Consider the following 18,646-nt stretch of genomic DNA (forward strand, 5'->3'; position numbering starts at 1 on the left):
ATGCCTCAGTAAGTCAGACCCCACAGGAGCTTGTTAAACAGCATCACAAACGCTGCTGCGTGCATGTGTCAGAGTCTGTGCCAAACAGGAAACCTAAATGACTGTATAGCACTGCGCTTTACTATTAGGCCCCCGTCTCTTTTGTTCTTTCCCTGTCTCTGTCCATTTCTCTCACTCTACTTTCCCTCTTTCATTGTCATTTTGTTCCACCGTGCGTGGCAAAGAAAGGGCTTGCCAGAGCAGGATGTAATCACTCAAGCAGAAAAAGGGAAAAAGCGAGTGCTCAAGAGCTACTCCTGATTTAACATTATACATTTAGTCCTCGCCTGAAATCTTTCCCTTGTTGAGATTTTTTTATATTTGGGAAGTGATCCTTCACTATACAGCGTCTGTAACCCACAATCCCCCTTTGTAAAAACCTAATTCTTACACTCACAGTCATCTTAAAACAGATTAGGCTACAATTATCATCCAAACTGTCACCATTTTCATTTTTACTCAGTGGTTCTCAACTGGTTTTGTTTCAAGATTTTGCAATGGATATCAAATAGTGGACGAACACAAGACTACAAGAGTTTATCATCAGGGCTGCCAGGTTTTCACAACAAAACCTGCTACTCAAAACTAGACCAAAAGTAGTCCAAATCGCATTTTGGCGGTCCCCCGGTAAAAATCGTGTTCTGGGGGGTAAAATTCATGTTTTTTTTTGCAAGAAATCTGCATTGCAGGGGCTAAATATCATGTTATTTGGGGTCGCTTCAATCCGCGGACATGAAAAACAACTTGCGGCAACAGTGTGAAAGTAGCCCAATTCCGTGGGAAAACTGTGGACTTAGTAACACTGTTTATCATTCAAAATTTTAGCAGTTTCAAACTCTTGGCAGCCTGTTCATGTTGGCATTAACTTAATTTCTTCTCCCAAGTTACAGATACATTTATTTTTTTGAGTCACAATACAATAAATTGCGACTGGATGCACAATTTTTGATATGAGAAGAATTTTTCTCCCAATTAAAAAATTATTTTTTATCATATCTATATACAAATATATGGTTAGTTGCATTTTATATTGTGCATTCAGCTTCCTGCAAACCCTGTCAGAATGGACCTGAATTCACCAGTTGAGGTCCATTGATATAAATAACGTTGTGCATTCCAGGCATCACCATCTATCGTAATTCATAAACTGAATTTTTGATCCACTTAATGAGAGACAAAATGGTGATTCCACTTAATCAGAACAGGATCTAAATGATATTATTAGGGGACTGAAGGAAGGTTGTAAGATCAGATTCAAGTGTCCTCCTCTCAATATATACGTGTGTTTAAAGGAGGTCTAGGGCTGAGGACCTTCTTAAGTGGTGACAGATCGACTAGTCATGGTATCAATTATTTTAACAGGCCTCTAGACGTGCATGACGGCTGTGGGAATCATTGGCTCACGCCTTCATGAAACCAAATGATTTATTCACCGAGCCTTTTTGGTTCTTATCTTAAAGACAATGTGGGGGAGGGGATATTTATGACCTGCAGCCATGAAAAAAAAAAAACACACAGATGCCCATAAAGGGGTTTTCCTTTAAACACAGTCTAAAGATTTTTAGAGACAACAAAAGCCATTAGCCTATAAACTTAACCTCAAATTAACCCATCCATGAACCAGAGCAGCCATGGTCTGGTGCATCATGATCTAAATACAGCCTAGTCCTAAACTACAAAGTCTAAGAATATTTAGGGCTGGTTCACCAGAGACTACAAAGTATTTTAGTAGTAAAATAGCTCAAACCTGGATTTAAGACTATACTTTTAGAAAACAAGGTTCAGTGGGGTTCCATATAGAACCGTAGGGTTCTTGACTCAATTTTAAAGTTCTCTTTATGCCAAAAAGGTTCTATATAAGGAAAAATGTCTTACTTTCATGTTTAATAGATTATTAAAATGTTTCTAGTGATTAAGTATTATGTACAAGCTGCTTAATTCATACAATTTAATTAAAATAAAAAAATGAATTAAAACTACATTAATTAAAACTAAATCCATAAAACGATCCCATGATGGAAACCCCTAAAAGGTCCAAAGCACTAATTAACATATTTAATGTTGATATGGTCGAAAAAACATCTCAGTGCCAATCACACCTTCGCATTTTTAAAACATTATTTCAAGGTGCACAAATCGGTAGTTTTGGTCTCATTTTGAATCACCCATCACATGTACAGTAGATAATGAATTGATGACAATAACATCCCTAATAGCACATGTACATTTCAAAAATGTCTATTAGATGTGTGTGTTTACATCTGAAAGACATATTTTTTTTTTAGAGTGTTTGCTCAATACGTCTCTAGGACGTTTCCTGTCAGACGTTAAATAGACATTTAGAAAACGTCTTTAAGATGTTTATGATTTAGAATGTATGTAAAACTGACATCTTAAAGATGTTTCTCAGATGTTTGTACACAGCAGATGCTTTCCAGATGAAGTCCTATATCTTGCAGACGTGGGATCAAACCAAAGGCAGAGTCTTGTTTTACAGAACCCCTCTAAATCACCTCAATCGACCGGTTTGATGGAGTGTTGAATGTGTTGTTATTTTACAGTGTTTCTCTTTCCATTCCCTCACACTGCGAAACACTGGGCTCAATACTGTTGACTCCATGTACACAATCATTTTCCACATCAACAGCTCTGGGCATCCATATGGTCGTCAGTCACTACAATGTTCATTAACAGAGTGTTATCAAGTTGCAGGCCTGAATGGATCAATCCATTTATGTTTAACCTATATGTGCATGTATATTGATGAATTATATGTCCTGATTATATTTTTTTGCTCCCAACCATCCACCATCAACGCTGGGTTTCATTTTATCCCCTGCTCGCAGTATCACTATACACACTCGAAATGCTCACATAGTAAGACTTGTCTGTCAAGTCAATCAAAATTTTTAAGATGTTCTTATAGCTGCTTATCAATGTGGTCTGAACAACCTGTTGACATTTGTGACGGTTAACTCCTTGGCAATTTCACTGTAATTTCTGTAATGTTGCAAATGTTTTTCAATGCTTTCTGTCTTGGCACGCACATAATACCGCTCATCAGGAGTCAATTACACTTGGCTGCGAAAACATGATAAATGACCTGTCACGTTAATGTTTTTGTGGGCTTTTCTCTTAAAGCATCCGGATCACCTGATTATCTCAAAACGCACAGGCTGCTACGCCGGCTGCCTTCGCCATGGTTACCAGAGGAGCAGAATGCGTCTGAAACGCAGAGCTCTTCCTACACCGCACATATGTGAATGTGTGAAGAGGTCGGAGATGGTACACAACCATCCGTTCAGCACGATCAAGAGCGTGAGCCGTGGTTATAGAGCAAATACAGATGTTTATGGACCTGACACACGTTTCTGACTGATGTTATTGCATATATACAACTAAATCAGGATATACAGCTATCTGCAGTGAGGCCGTAGCTTCTATAATGAAACATTTGTTGAAAGATGAAAGACAGAAGGAGAAACTTACCTTTCTCCCTGAGGAGGAGAGGAAATAGAGAATCCAGAACAGCCACCAGCACTCCACTGCAGGAGAGAGAGATCTGTCTCTCTGTGCGTGTGGGAGAGAAATCGTTTTTGGTCACACACTCTCCCTCCCTCTCTCTTTCTCTCTCCTCCCCTCTCCCGCTGCATCAGTAGTCTAGTGTAGGATTCAGATGCACAATATCTGGACACACCTCGCTGAGCAGATTGTTAGAGAGCAGAGAGCAAGCACCGTACAGCAGGCAGCCGTCAAGGAATTAAGCATCCTACACAGATGAAAAACACACATGCTCAAAAACACACACAGTGAATACATATATGCACATGCACCATAGCATATACAGTACACACACACACACACACACACATATATGTACATATACACACAAATATTTCATGTAGCATGCGCAATACTTATACAATATACAAGAATTCGAAATATTTTAATATTTAATCATATTTTAGCATTTTTAATTTTATTTAATTTATTAATTTTTTTATACCTACATATTTTCATGAATTATAAGCTGAAATTTTAACCTAAAACGTGTCAAAAAACCTAAAACACAATTAGAAAAAACAGTCATAACAAAACGTTGCATCACACAAACATTACCATGTCACGCTTCTGAGTTGACTTTTGCCACACTTTGACTTTTTGTCAATACAATGTCTTATCTCTGATCCCAGTCAAAGATAGCCAATAATAATCCATTCTCAATGTTCCTCCTGGAAGAGGGAGCATTCTGGGATATGATTGCCTCTCTGATCCCAAGAAATTCTCCAAATTTAGAAACAATCAGAATTGTCCCATCCCAAGGAAACATAATTTCCTGATGGAAAGCCCAACTTTGTAAAATTGGATGGAGCCAGTAAGTCTTAATGCCAGTTTGGCCTCACACACACATGCATTCACTACTATTTTTACCATTACACTTTTGCCCCAGATCAGTACATCTCACGAGAGCAGGCACCAAAGGTAATGTTTTTGAGGACAGAATGTTTTAATAAGGTTAAAGGATTAGTCCACTTTTAAATACACTTTTCCTGATAAATTTACTCACCCCCATGTCATCCAAGATGTTCATGTCTTTCTTTCATCAGTCGAAAAGAAATGAAGGTTTTTGAGGAAAACATTCCAGGATTATTCTCCTTACAGTGGATTTCAATGGCTACCAACAGGTTGAAGGTCAAAATCACAGTTTCAGTGCAGCTTCAAGGGCTTTAAACGATACCAGATGAGTAATAAGGGTCATATCTAGCGAATCGATCGGTCATTTTCGAAATAAATACAACCGTTTATGCTTTATAAACAAAATATCGCCTTGAACGTACTTTCCGCTTCCGCATTCTTCATAACGCTTATGATGAATGTTCTACGCCTTCCCTATTCTACTTACGGAAAGAACGCGGCGCCAGTTTCGTTTTTTTCCGTAACTTGAATAGGGAAGGCGTAGGACATTCAGCGAGATGCTGCGTTCACACCAGACGCGACTATTCGCGCGTAGTTGGACGCTTGAACATTTTGAGTTTACTCGCTTCATTCGCGCGTGAAAATCCCTTCACAACAGACGCGAATTCGCGTCATGAGAGGGGCTCTCCCGCTCCTTTATGTGTCCCAGACTCTCCCACTGCTGTAATTTTGACCTTCAATCTGTTGGTAGCCATTGAAATCCACTGTAAGGAGAAAAATCCTGGAATGTTTTCCTCAAAAACCTTCATTTCTTTTCGACTGATGAAAGAAAGACATGAACATCTTGGATGACATGGGGGTGAGTAAATTTATCAGGAAAAGTGTATTTAAAAGTGGACTAATCCTTTAACTGCACTGTAATGTTTAGGTTTTTCTGAAATTCACAGAGGTTTGGGAACATTTAGGTTATCTAGCTGTTTTGTTGATCATCAAATTGATGGACTGTAGGGAAAACATTCAATGATTTTTCTCCATATAGTACTTCAACAGCTACCAATGAGTTGAAGGTCCAAATTACAGTTTCAGTGCAGCTTCAAAGAGCTGTACATGATGCAGCTGAAGAATAAGGGTCTTATCTAGCGAAATGATCTGTCATTTAAAAAAAAAAAAAAAAAGTATATACTTTTAACCAATCCTTGTAAATCCTTGTACTAGCTCTGTGATCTGCCACACATGACGGATCCAGTATCTACAAAGCGAACGTGCAAAGATTAAGCCAAATGCCAAATGTGGTACTTATGCCTACGTCACGCATGACCTTTCTAACGTAATGCGTGGTGGATTGCAGAGCAGTGCAAGACAAGCATCTGTGGTTAAAAAGTATATACATTTTTTTTTTTTTTTTTAATGACCGATCGTTTCACTAGATAAGGCCCTTATTCCTCGTCTGGGATCGTGTAGAGCTTTGAAGCTGCACTGAAACTGCAATTTGGACCTTCCAAATGTTTCCTGGCATATCTTCTGTGGAAGACAAAAGAATGTCTCACTATTTTTTGTCCAGACAGTGTTGTTTGGACCGCAAGATTATTCAAAATATCTTCTTTTGTGTTCTACAGAAGAAAGAATGTCAAAAAGGTTTGAAATGACCGGAGACTGAAATGTCAGATTGAGGGTTTTGGGATTAAGGCAGGTTTTTAGTACATAATCTACACAAAACTCCCCTTGATGTAATGACATCGCATTCTGACTGTGGGCAAAAACATTGTTGCAAAAAGGCCATGTGTTATTAATACATAGCAATCTCTTTGTCTTCCCGGTAGTATTCCGTAAAAGTTCAACAATTGTATTATAAGACACTTGCCAGAAGCAAGACACCACTGTCCTCTTTTCATATTGCTGCAAAAAGCCACTTGCTCTAGAGGCCTCTTCAGAGGAAATCCATTTTTAAAATTAGATAAACCATAACCCAACTGCACAGATGAAAAATATGTAGTCATTAAGCTCAGCTCAGCAAACAGTGGCTCACGCAATGCCTACAGTTACAGAAAACAACTGAGTGCAATATTCTCTCACTGTATCTATTTTCTCAATTGTTGCACCAATGCATGGTTAAATATTTGGTAACAATTTTAATGGGGCACTGAGCATCACAAAATCATGTACTAGGATGGTACATAAGCATCTCCTATGCTCCGACTCCATATTGTTGTGTCTGACTGCCTGAGCTGCACTCTGACTTTATATAAGGTGGGCAGGGTTCCCCCTCCTGACCCTGTGTGCTTTACGTTCACCCACCCCCCAGCATCCGGAGGAGCGCACAAAGGCTGCCTCTGATAGAGATAAGTACCTTTGTCTCCGGGGAACAATGAATCCTAACAGTCTGCATTAACAAAGCTAAAAGACACAACTTGCCTTTAATGTGCAGTTTTCCTTCCTAGGCTGTCCAGCTAACAGATAGATGTGGATCTGAATTGATCTGACACACAGCCAGATATATCTCTCTTCCAAAAACATACAATGTAAAAAGTCATAACCTGCAAAAGAGCTATTTCTACTTGATTTAAACCATACAAATTAATTTTGATGGTATAAATTAATGTATTTAAGTTGATTCAGTGATGTTAAATAATATTTTTGACTTGAATAAAATTCAAATTTTTTTCAGTCAGAAACCAAGGCATAGACTTGGTCGGTGTATCATAGCTAGGGGCGTGGCATTGGCATTGGGGAAAACAGTCCTTTCCCCCTGACTGGAAAAGTATAGTGTTCAGTATGACATACCTAGAATCACTTCTGCCGCTTAGCCAGATACATTGAAAAACTGAGCCGTAATGGGTCGGATTGACCATACAGCATCCGTGACTGGACAAACAACCCAATGGCCAAAGGTGTCATTTCCCGACATTTTTTGTTACCTAAGAGACCGCTATAATCGTAGATTATTATTACCCAAAATGGAGACTAAAACAATATCAGATTTGTCCAATTTTAAATAAACAAAAAATATAGACAAAAATTAACTTAATCTCTCAAAGATTTCTGAATTTCTTCTTTTTTTTCTCTCTATATATTGTTGATATGGCAACTAGTTCCTATAGAAACAGTCAGACGCGCGTCTCTGAAATGAGACACAAGAGACGCACATTTAGGATTAGCTTGATCCAGCCTGAAAAATACCGCATTTTTGTCATGATTCGAGCGTTTAGAAACAAAATTTTAGGAGACAGTTGTTGTCAGATTTCATTGGTGATTTCAAATATGAAATTTAATCGAAAGCTTGGCAAACAGCTTTGGAGAATTTGATGTTTCCCCATTCAAACAGATAGGAGCTGCACTTGCATGCCTGAGAGGCGTTTCAAAGATGGCCGCCGAGTGAAATGACTTGTCTTAAAGGGACTTTGCTTGAACAAAGCAGATGTTGCTAGCTTGACATGCTAACATAAAAAACTCTTCTTTAAGTCTGCATTAAACAGATGTTGTGTCTTTTCTTCCCTATTATGATGTATTTAGGATTGGACTTTAGTTTGATTTTTGTCTTTCGGCTGTTAATTGGATTGCTGGATCATTGTGGCTTGCTATTGCTGTGATGTCATGTGAGTGACAGGTTGTCCCGCCTTATGCCAGTAAACACATCATCAGAGAAGAGATGTTGGGAAGTTATTTTGGTTAAAGATTATGGGGGCACATACATTTTTAAAAAATGATGCGCATCATTTATAATAAATACTACAATATTCCATAAAAAAAAGAAAGAATTGTCAATTTTTATTTACTCTAAATCCATTATTAAGTTTGCCATACAGAGTCGTGAAATAATAATTTGAAGTAATAATGTATTTCTGTAAGCAACCACGTGAATTTAAACAGCACCTGGCTGTCATATGTATCAAACATTATTTATCAGTGCAGATAAATGTAGATTTCCTATGGGACTTCAAAAGCAGATGCTCACAAACATGCCAGTTTACAGCGAGAATCAATAGCAGCATTGTGTGCGTGTATGCTTCATCTTTTCATATTCATTTAGGAGATGGAAATGGTAAACTAGCACCTAGTGGGATATCAGCTAGCAGCGGGGAGAAATTTTTAGCAACACGTTAGCAAGTCCACACATGGGCCTATTTGAAAGAGGTGATTGCTAGCATGTGTGTGGGTGTTTTAGCAACTGTATGCATGCATGATTAACGGCTCTGTGGGTGTATGTGTTTGCATACATTTTAAAAGTTGTCCATTTGAAATATATTTCCTATACACTTCTTTTCTTAAAGGGTTAGTTCACACAAAAATGAAAATAATGTAATTTATTACTCACCCTCATGCCATTTCACACCCGTAAGACCTTTGTTCATCTTCGGAACACAAATTAAGAATTAAGATATTTTTGTTGAAATCCGATGGCTCAGTGAGGCCTGTATAGCCAGCAATGACATTTCCTCTCTCAAGATCCATAAAGGTACTAAAAACATATTTAAATCAGTTCTTGTGAGTACAGTGGTTCAATATTAATATTATAAAGCGACAAGAATATTTTTGGTGAAGCTTCAGAGTGTTATGAATCAGCGTGTCGAAACATGATTCGGATCGCGTGTCAAACCACCAAACTGCTGAAATCACGTGACTTTGGTGCTCCGAATCGCTGATTAGACACAAAAGATTTATAACGCTCCGAAGCTTCATGAAGAAGTGTTTTGAAATCGGCCATCACTATATAAGTCGTTATTTAGTTTTTTTGGCGCACCAAAAATATTTTCATCGCTTTATAATATTAATATTGAACCACTGTACTCACATGAACTGATTTAAATATGTTTTTAGTACATTAATGGATCTTGAGAGAGGAAATGTCATTGCTGGCTATGCAGGATTTCAACAAAAATATCTTAAAGGTGCCCTAGAACTTCTTTTTAAAAGATGTAATATAAGTCTAAGGTGTCCCCTGAATGTGTCTGTGAAGTTTCAGCTCAAAATACCCCATAGATTTTTTTTAATTCATTTTTTTAACTGCCTATTTTGGGGCATCATTAACTATGCACCGATATATAGGTTGCGGCCCCTTTAATCCTCATGCTCCCCTTCCCCCGGAGCTCGCGCTTGCCTTGAACAGCATAAACACAGTTTACACAGCTAATATAACCCTCAAAATGGATCTTTACAAGATGTTCATCATGCATGCTGCATGCATACATCGGATCATGTGAGTATTGTATTTATTTGGATGTATTACATTTGATTCTGAATGAGTTTGAGGCTATGCTGCGTGGCTAAAGCTGACATTACACACTGTTGGAGAGATTTATAAAGAATGAAGTTGTGTTTATGTATTATATAGACCGCAAGTGTTTAAAAATGAAAATAGCGACAGCTCTCTTGTCTCCGTGAATACAGTAATAAACGATGGTAACTTTAACCACATTTAACAGTACATTAGCAACATGCTAACGAAACATTTAGATAGACAACTTACAAATATCACTAAAAATATCATGTTATCATGGATCATGTCAGTTATTATTGCTCCATCTGCCATTTTTCGCTATTGTTCTTGCTTGCTTACCTAGTCTGATGATTCAGCTGTGCACATCCAGACGTTCTGCCCTTGTCTAATGGCTTGATCATGGGCTGGCATATGCAAATATTGGGGGCGTTCCTCCTGACTGTTACATAACAGTCGGTGTTATGTTGAGATTCGCCTGTTCTTCGGAGGTCTTTTAAACAAATTAGATTTATATAAGAAGGAGGAAACAATGGAGTTTGAAACTCAGTGTATATCTTTTCTATGTACTGAACTCTTGTTACTCAACTATGCCAAGATAAATTCAATATTTAATTCTAGGGCACCTTTAATTTGTGTTCCGAAGATGAATGAAGGTCTTACGGGTGTGTAATAAATAACATTATTTTCATTTTTGGGAGAACTAACCCTTTAATGCCTGTACGAGTACGACTGGGTGGATGTTGCATTATATGCAGTTCCAAGATGCGAAAAGGTTGCAGTGACCAAAGCGTAACTGACAGACACACTAGGAACAATAAAGTTCCTTCTATTTAAAGTAATATGCCAATAAAGACCCATTCATATTAAGGAAAATAACTATAAAGATAAAGTTTTGAAAATTGTTCTAAATCTAAAAGAATAGCAGAGTCCACTCCACACCACAACTATAATGATGACACAAAACGATATTGTCAGAATCACTTTCTAGCTGATGAATGATATAAATAGCCAATCAAAATCCATCCTGCTTTAAGGCGACATAACTTCGGCTCATAATAAACCGAATATAACTGCACATTGCTGTGGACACTAATATAGTTATCTTTCTTGGCGTGAACGGGCCTCAAAAGAGTTTGAGCGTGTTGAACACACTGAAAAAAAGAGGGCCGCAGAAGAGTGTAAAAACGTATTGGGTTTGGATCAGCAGCGGTTGCTAGCAGCATGCAGGCAGATTATACCGGATCAATGTGCACATGTTTAATGCATCAAGCCTTGTCTACCCAGGGGGCAAAACAATGAAATGACACTGAACTTGTAATGGTACAATGCAAAAATAGAGTCAAAGCTACATGGGTGAGCAGAGAGGGGAGGAAGGAACAAAAAAGGAAACTGAACCTTGCACAGAGGAAGTTCGACCATACCCTGTCTCGCTGGCCCCGGCTCTGAACAATACTTGTCTACTGAGAAACAATAGCGGGGTAGGGTCTACTGGACACAGCGTCCAACCAAGTTGCCCAGTGTAGCTTTTTACAGTTCTCAATGAGATTTTTATCCCCAACACTTTTTTTTTTAATGGATATATTTTTTAAGAGTGACACTTAGACTATGGGAGCAGGGATGGGCAGTATTTATGATACATGTATATTGTACATGTACAATAGTATTTTGTAATTTGTATTTGATAGGGTTGATGAAAATGGTTTTGTATTTTGTATCAAAATACTTTAGTGTTTTGTATTTTTGTATTTTTAAAATACTGTAAAATACTTTGTAAGAAGTCTACATGATGACATCATAAAATTGCGGCCTCTGATTGGTGCTTACTCAGTAGTTTGCCCAGACTTGTTGCGATTAGAACAGAAAATTGATCCATATGGAAGAAGGTGGTCAAGAAACGTGCAGGCTGCCAGCTTTCCATCAATTTTTAGCATGAATTGCTTTAATTTTTAACAGTTCATATTAAGTTTTGGTGTTCATTTTGGTAGCCTAGGCTAAATAGTTTACCAGTTTACATAATGTTCTTGAAAACTATTATACCGAGCAGCAACCCCCTATATTATGATTAACAATCAAATGATTAATTGGTTAAAAACTAGTTGCTATGAATACAGGTGCCGTCACTTGTCTTCTTATGAAGGACTTGTTTGTCATTGAGTCAGTGTTGCTGATGCAAAGTAGGCCCTTCGTTACCAAACACCAAGTAACTAAATTAGGATACAATTATGAGTCATTTGCAAACATTATACTGTTGGTTACTTTAAAACTAAACTTCATCTGGGAGATCACAAGGATATGTGAATATTTGTTCTGGTAAAGCCACAATATGTAAATTTTCGCCTCTAAAGATCGCTAATTCAAAACAAAGGCGAAGCTCGATGACACCTTAATTTCACGGAATCATGGGAGGTGTTGTCTTCACGTCTACAGCAGGTGGAAAAGAATCGGGATGGGACTCAGGAAGAAATCATGTTTATGGAGAGATTATTAACGTTACTGTAGTATGAAGCAGAGCAGGACCGAATGCTGTGGAAGCTGAACGAGCCACTGGAGCAATTACTAATGAGAGACGAGTGTGACACACAGCTCGACAGCAGCGGATCTTTTATTATGCCACAGTTGCCGCTTCCGCTTCTTTCGGTCATGTGCACGTAGGGTAAAGCAGCACTGCTTATCATATTAGTGTGGCGACCAGGGCGGGCGAGAGCCGTGAGGGAACGGCGCGAGGCCGGTGGCGCGAGAGTTAATGAGCTCCACCTGGGAGGCGCACCGGCCTTGAGTCTCTCACGGAGGAGCTCCGGAAGCATAAAAGGAGGAGTGACGACAGTGAAGGACGAGAGAGGACCAGGCCTGGACTTATGTTATGTTTTATTATGTTTGTGTGGCCAGCAGACGTCCGCGAGGGTTTGCCGGCATTACTTTCGTTTTGTTCTTTGTTTATTTTATTAAAGATTATTGTTTGAATGTTCGCTGGTTCCTGCCTCCTCCTTCCCACATCTACGAACCGTGTTACATTGGTGGCGAAACCTGAGAGGAAGGAGGGACATGCTGTCGGAGAGACCTCGCTGCTGAGGGGGATCGCGATGCTGCGGAGTTCGGGCAGCGGGGGAGTGAAGACTGCGAGAGGCTGCCTGAGGCGGTGGTACTGGAGCCTTGTGAAAGGTGGGATGGAGACCTGGATGCCGTGCTCCTGGGACGAGGTGGGCTGGCTGCCGTCCTGGAGGGAGCGGACGAGTGCCATCGTCTGCCGTGGGCCGGAGCCTGCTACCGTCCGCCATGAATGGGAGGAGCAGGGGACGGCGGACTCGTTGCCGGCTGCCCTCAACCGGAGGAGCCATCGCCGGCCGCCAGGAGGCGGTCGAGAATCAGGCCGTCCACCGAGCGTCCAGTGCCATCGCATGGCACCGCGAGGAAGAGCCTCTCGGCAGGCTGAGGACCGAGCGGAACTGGACCCAGAATTTTTTTCTTTTTCCTCTCTCCCCTCTCTCGTTCTGTCGCTCCCCTTGCTTCCGTCTCCTTTCTCTCATCTTGTCTGTCTTTACCCCCAGGTGCTGCGGCCACCGAGACAGGCCCCTGGGGGGGGAGTAAGCACAGTCGCGGGAGTACCCCCCGGCCTGCGAGGGGCGATGGGGTATGTGGCGATCAGGGCGGGCGAGAGCCGCGAGGGAACGGCGCGAGGCCGGTGGCGCGAGAGTTAATGAGCTCCACCTGGGAGGCGCACCGGCCTTGAGGAGCTCCGGAAGCATAAAAGGAGGAGCGACGACCGTGAAGGATGAGAGAGGACCAGGCCTGGACTTTACGTTATGTTTTATTATGTTTGTGTGGCCGGCAGATGTCCGTGAGGGTCTGCCGGCATTACTTTCCTTTGGTTTTTGGTTTATTTATATATTAAAGTTTGTTAAATGTTCGCTGGTTCCCGCCTCCTTCTTCCCACATCTACGAACCGTGTTACAATTAGATACATTTGTGTGTTGAAAGTTGGTATAGTGCTACTCTGTGCGTTCGCTCAGCGGCTACTATGAGACACTTGTTGCACACTGCAGTAAGCTAGATCGATATTAGTCATGGTAAAAGATGGTACTCGCGATAAATCAAGAAAACGAGATTCAAACAAAAAGACTTAGGGCCAGATTTACTAACAGCTTGTGTCAGCGCAAACCCTCTTTTGGTGTTAAAAAACTACTGTCGGGATTTACTAAAGACACGCAGTATAGAATTAGCGCTGAAAAGGCGTGGCTGAGTTGTGTTTGCAGCTGACCTTATTGCATATGCATTTTTAGGAGTTTACCTTTCAGATGCAAAATTTATGGGAGGAGAGTATTTAAATGAATCACACAAGGCGATTTACTAATGTTTGCGCTCGTCAATTTACTGGTATTTACACCATTATTTAACGCCCTAAAAAAAAGCATGCCTGAACACATTTTGTGACATGGCTGCAATTGTTGCTGTTAGGAGGAGACACCGCAGAGAACAAAGAGCGTGTGGAAGAAGGATCATTAATTACTTTGAAATGCCAGAGTAAGATCTTATCCGAACATATCATTTGCCAAGCTATGTTGGCCTTAAATTATTTTATTCAAGATATGTGTATGTGTTTGTCAGATTACATGCTAAGTTGCGCCTGTGTCGACCCGCACCTGATGAGAACATCAGCATCAGGATTCAGCTCTGTTTGTTTGCGACCGAACTCTAATTTGCACTGCACTTGGCAGATTGCGTTAGTCATTATGTAAATGATTCGACCGTGACTGTGTTCTTTAATATGCATGTCAGCAAATCACGTGCAAAACTTGCCACTCCCATCAACACATTTGTGGAATTGTGCTCTTTGCCCCGTTTACTAAATCTGGCCCTTAATGTGTTAAGTGATATAACATGAGTTTTCTGTCGATGAATGTATCCAAACAGTTGCTTCCCTGTCTAATAAAACTCATAATATACAGTACTAAAGTGTCTTTGATGTTTCCATGTTTTTTCGACAAAATAAAATGGGAAATCAAAGGTAATGATGTCATTGATAGGCGACACACGGACACAGTGTGTCCTGGTTAAAATTGCTTATTTCTCTGGATTTAGAATTTCTTGGAAACATTTGGGATACTGTAAGTACACAAGTCAACAAAAAATATAAAATTGTTTTAGTGGTTTTTGAATATTTTAATCTAAAAATCCTACATATTTGTGCCTTTAACTGGTTGCATATGTCAGATTTATTGCATGACTCTGGCAGAGAAAAGCTGTTGCTATCAAACATTGTTTACTTAATCAAGTCAGTGTAATGGTGAAGGGATAGATCAAATGGGCTAACTGATGGAAGGTTTGCGAAGAAATTTCATGCTCCCTTGTAAAAGTATTTTGTAGTATATTCAAAATACAGTAGTTTATTTTGATACATGGTTTGGCTGCTGTATTTTGTAGTTTATTTTGATACATTTAAAATTAAGGTATTTGGTATTTTATTTTAAAATACATTTTGATGTATTTTTGCCCATCCCTGTATGGGAGACATACTGGCATTGAGATTGTTTCAATGTGTGAAATTTTAATGTTAGCTACAATAGAAACAATATACCACGCAATTAAATATTGGAACTCGTATGATGAAGTGAAAGTTTTGCATGCTAGCTTCGGTATATAAGAATGGAGATCAAGCTATTAAAAACAAAAACAAAAAACTGGAGAGCAAATGTAAGCTTTTGCTGCCACCTTGTGGGATAGAATAGAAGCTACGACTTCTGGCGAGTTTGACTGCTTCAAGTTGTATTTTTAACAATAAAAAGCTGTAAAAGAAAGCTTGTGATAAGAAATCAATGACTTCATAGTCGATATTTTTTTTTAGTTTTTACCAAATTTTGTCATATAGACAATACACATGTAATTTAAACTACAACTGTAAATATTTTGTTTTTATTGTGAAGCTCTCAAAAATACGTTTTATTGTTTGTGATGTTTATTAAATGTTTTATGTACAAAACCTAGTATAGCTATTTGTTGTTCAGTGTGGCGCGCGCCAAGTACTTAGGCACGTGCTTGTCAGTTCGTTTGAAAAATAACCGTCGGTCTTGTAAAATCATCGTCCTACATCTAATATAGTATTTTATAGTCATTTAAATGTTACTTATCCTGCATTTAAATGCCATCGACTGGCGATAAATATGTGACTTGTCAGAATAGTGTTTGTTTATCACGAAATTGCTAGTTTAATTTAAAAACAAGTAACGTATAGAAGTCATGAGCGCGACACTACATATTTCTTCTCACACAGCTAAGAGAAAGGTGTACTGAAAATGACTGGAAGCAACGACATCGATGAAAATTATATCACCTGTGTAAGTGGACCGTTTTAATACCTGCCCAAACGAGTGCAGACCAGAAACCCGCCTCTGAGCGACTGAACCAGCCTGCCATTGGAAACTCAGCGCTCGTTGACATCTCTGCAGCACAGACTGCTGCTGGTAAGTGTTACTGCACTTTATCAGTGAGTCCCACAGTGTAAGCTTTTATTATTAGTTTTTTTTTTTTTTTTTTTTTTTAATTCTAAGCCACAAGAACATGAGGTATTATTATGTAAATTTACATAAATTTCAGTGCTTTCAAAGCATTACATGTTTTCAGCGCTTTGTTCTAAAAGATTTACGTATAATTAAAATAATTTATAAAATGTGAAAAATTTGGTTAGCAAAAAGCCCACTTCTTTTTATATAGGCTATATGGTATTTTCCTAATACAATAAATGTATAACATGTTCTTTACATCCCAAATTATCATTCAGAAAATAAAAAAGCACATCAAATACACAAATGTCTATCATAGACTCCAGTTTTCTATTCATATAAATCTTTCCAAAATAATTGTGTGTAGGGGAAAAAAATCACAAAATTCTTGTCCACATTCACAGGTGTATGAAATATTGAGTTTTAATCTTTCCAAAACAAGCTTAACAGGATAAATTCTAAGTACTTTGTCAGACACTTCCTTAATTTTGTTACTGATACAAAACTTATTTTGCAGTTTCATTGCTTTGTCCCTAGAAAAATAAGACCAAGAAAAAGAAAAAGACACAGAACAAAGAGCATTTCTTACCTTATTGCTAAGCTGATGTTTTAAAATATCAACATTATCAATGTAAATATTTCCACAAAGATTATCTATGTTGATTTCCACTGAACTAGTTCCTTAAAAGTAACAGCACTCTTTGAAATTGCGTCAAGAACAATAGCAAAGTCTCTTGGTTTAACCGGTATCTGAAATTTTTGAATTCAGTATATGATATTCAGTATATATGACAACAGATATCATTGGAAATAACCAACAGCCTTACTAAAATAATCCCTATATTGAGCCAATTATGATAGAATAGTGATTTGTTTTTAAATAGTGTGTCTTTGTTATTCCATATGAAAAAAATTGTGTGGTGACTGAAAAACTGTCCTTATATTTCCATGCTAGCAGGGCTTGTCTGTGAAAACTGGCCAATTTAACAGGGATTTTGTCAACAGAAAAATTATACTTCAACAAAAAGCGTATACCAAATATATAATTAAATATATAAAGAAAGTGTACTATAATCTCAAGTCCCCCTTGCTCTTTAGTGTTGCAAATTATCTCTCTTTTTTTTTAAATAATGTAGCTTTATATAAAGTCATAATGTATCTCCTATGTATCTAAATACTTAATCGCCATAGGAGGCACATCTAATTATAAAGATGTAACAGATCTAGATATACATTGTGCCTATACCATCCCAATTGACATCCCAAATACTGATATACCCCTCATTAGCCACAAATTAAATTTCTTTTCTGTTTTCTCAATAATTGGCTCAAAATATTACTGACTCCTTTGTTTTTCATTTTTACAAAATACTACACAGAATTATGTTAAATATTCTCTGTTTCTGTAGACTAGAGGAACAAACTCTGAGGGGAAACAATACAGAATTATTTAAATTTATTTTAAGGCCTGAAACAGCAGTGAATAAGTCAATATATCTATTTATCAGTGTTTTCTGAGCGATCAGGAATTTACCTACAACTGTTATGAACATCCTAACTGAATTAGCCAATGAATACACTTTCATTTACTATGCACAACATCAAAAAGCATAGAGTAATGGTCAATATTAAGTGACAAAACACATTTGATGCTCATATTGCTGTGCACAATGCTTGGAATTCACTTTTTAAAAACAGGGTCATTAGCATTAATTAATCCACCTGTTAGTGGTTACCACATGACAGCTAAAATATCAAAAAAAACAAACAAAAAAAACGTTGATGAATATGGTAGCCTATGCTTTGACCATTTGTTATCATAGTGGTTTATAGTTGACTTCATCAATTTTGTTGTTTTACTCCATCTATCTTTGTGACCATCCTTCATTATATATTTATGAAATCCATCTTTCAAATATTGATTTTAAACTGCAAATAAATTAATCAAAACAGGGTGCATTTGATTTAATAATCTGTTGATTTTACAGTTCTAAGGCAAGACACCAGGTGAATAGGGTAAAATTCTGAAATGTTGTTTAAATATGCATATTAAATATAATTAAATATGTGTTAATTTGCATACATTTCCAGAACACTGGATAAAACCAGGTTGAAATATGTTTAATATGTTTATAATACTACCAACAGCCAGAAAGCCATGTTTTAGGAATAAAATTTTATATAAACATGGCAAATTCTATATGAACAAACCTTTCTATAAAAACCTTCACAATATTGATAGGAATAAAAACTGGAACATTTGGTGTAAGTGGTGAAATGGAATTGTTTTGAGAAAACGGCCTTTAAAAATTTGCAATTGAAATCTAGCAACTGAAATCTTGCCAACAGCCAAAACAACAAAAAACAAACAAACAAAAAAAAAATTCTGCCTGAATAAAAATTCTCAGCCAGTGTCATCACCAGTTTCTAGACAAATCATGTCTTTTGGAAGTGCTGATTTTACTGCATCACATCAACACAA

At 38.1% G+C, this 18,646-nt stretch overlaps 1 protein-coding gene and 1 long non-coding RNA gene across 8 annotated transcripts in view; one reads left to right on the forward strand and one right to left on the reverse strand.

Annotated features, from left to right (window-relative positions):
• prrt4b (proline rich transmembrane protein 4b) overlaps window positions 1-16,125 on the reverse strand; it is a 35,833-nt gene extending 19,708 nt beyond the window's left edge. For 2 of the 3 annotated variants that reach the window (XM_048157178.1, XM_048157176.1), the window contains exons 1-2: window positions 16,021-16,110; window positions 3,529-3,808 (exon numbers count right to left, since the gene is read on the reverse strand). The gene's annotated coding sequence lies outside the window, so the exon portion shown is untranslated. Of the gene's footprint in view, window positions 1-3,528; window positions 3,809-15,995 lie in introns of all 3 variants that reach the window. The other variant, XM_048157177.1, reaches the window with a different exon arrangement.
• Window positions 15,988-18,646, forward strand: part of LOC125246256 — a 260,532-nt gene continuing 257,873 nt past the window's right edge. For all 5 annotated transcript variants that reach the window (XR_007179802.1, XR_007179805.1, XR_007179801.1 and 2 more), the window contains exon 1: window positions 15,988-16,125. This is a non-coding gene — a long non-coding RNA (uncharacterized LOC125246256). The remainder of the gene's footprint in view (window positions 16,126-18,646) is intronic.

This window comes from Megalobrama amblycephala, linkage group LG14 (assembly GCF_018812025.1).
Source record: "Megalobrama amblycephala isolate DHTTF-2021 linkage group LG14, ASM1881202v1, whole genome shotgun sequence".
NCBI lineage: Eukaryota > Metazoa > Chordata > Actinopteri > Cypriniformes > Xenocyprididae > Megalobrama > Megalobrama amblycephala.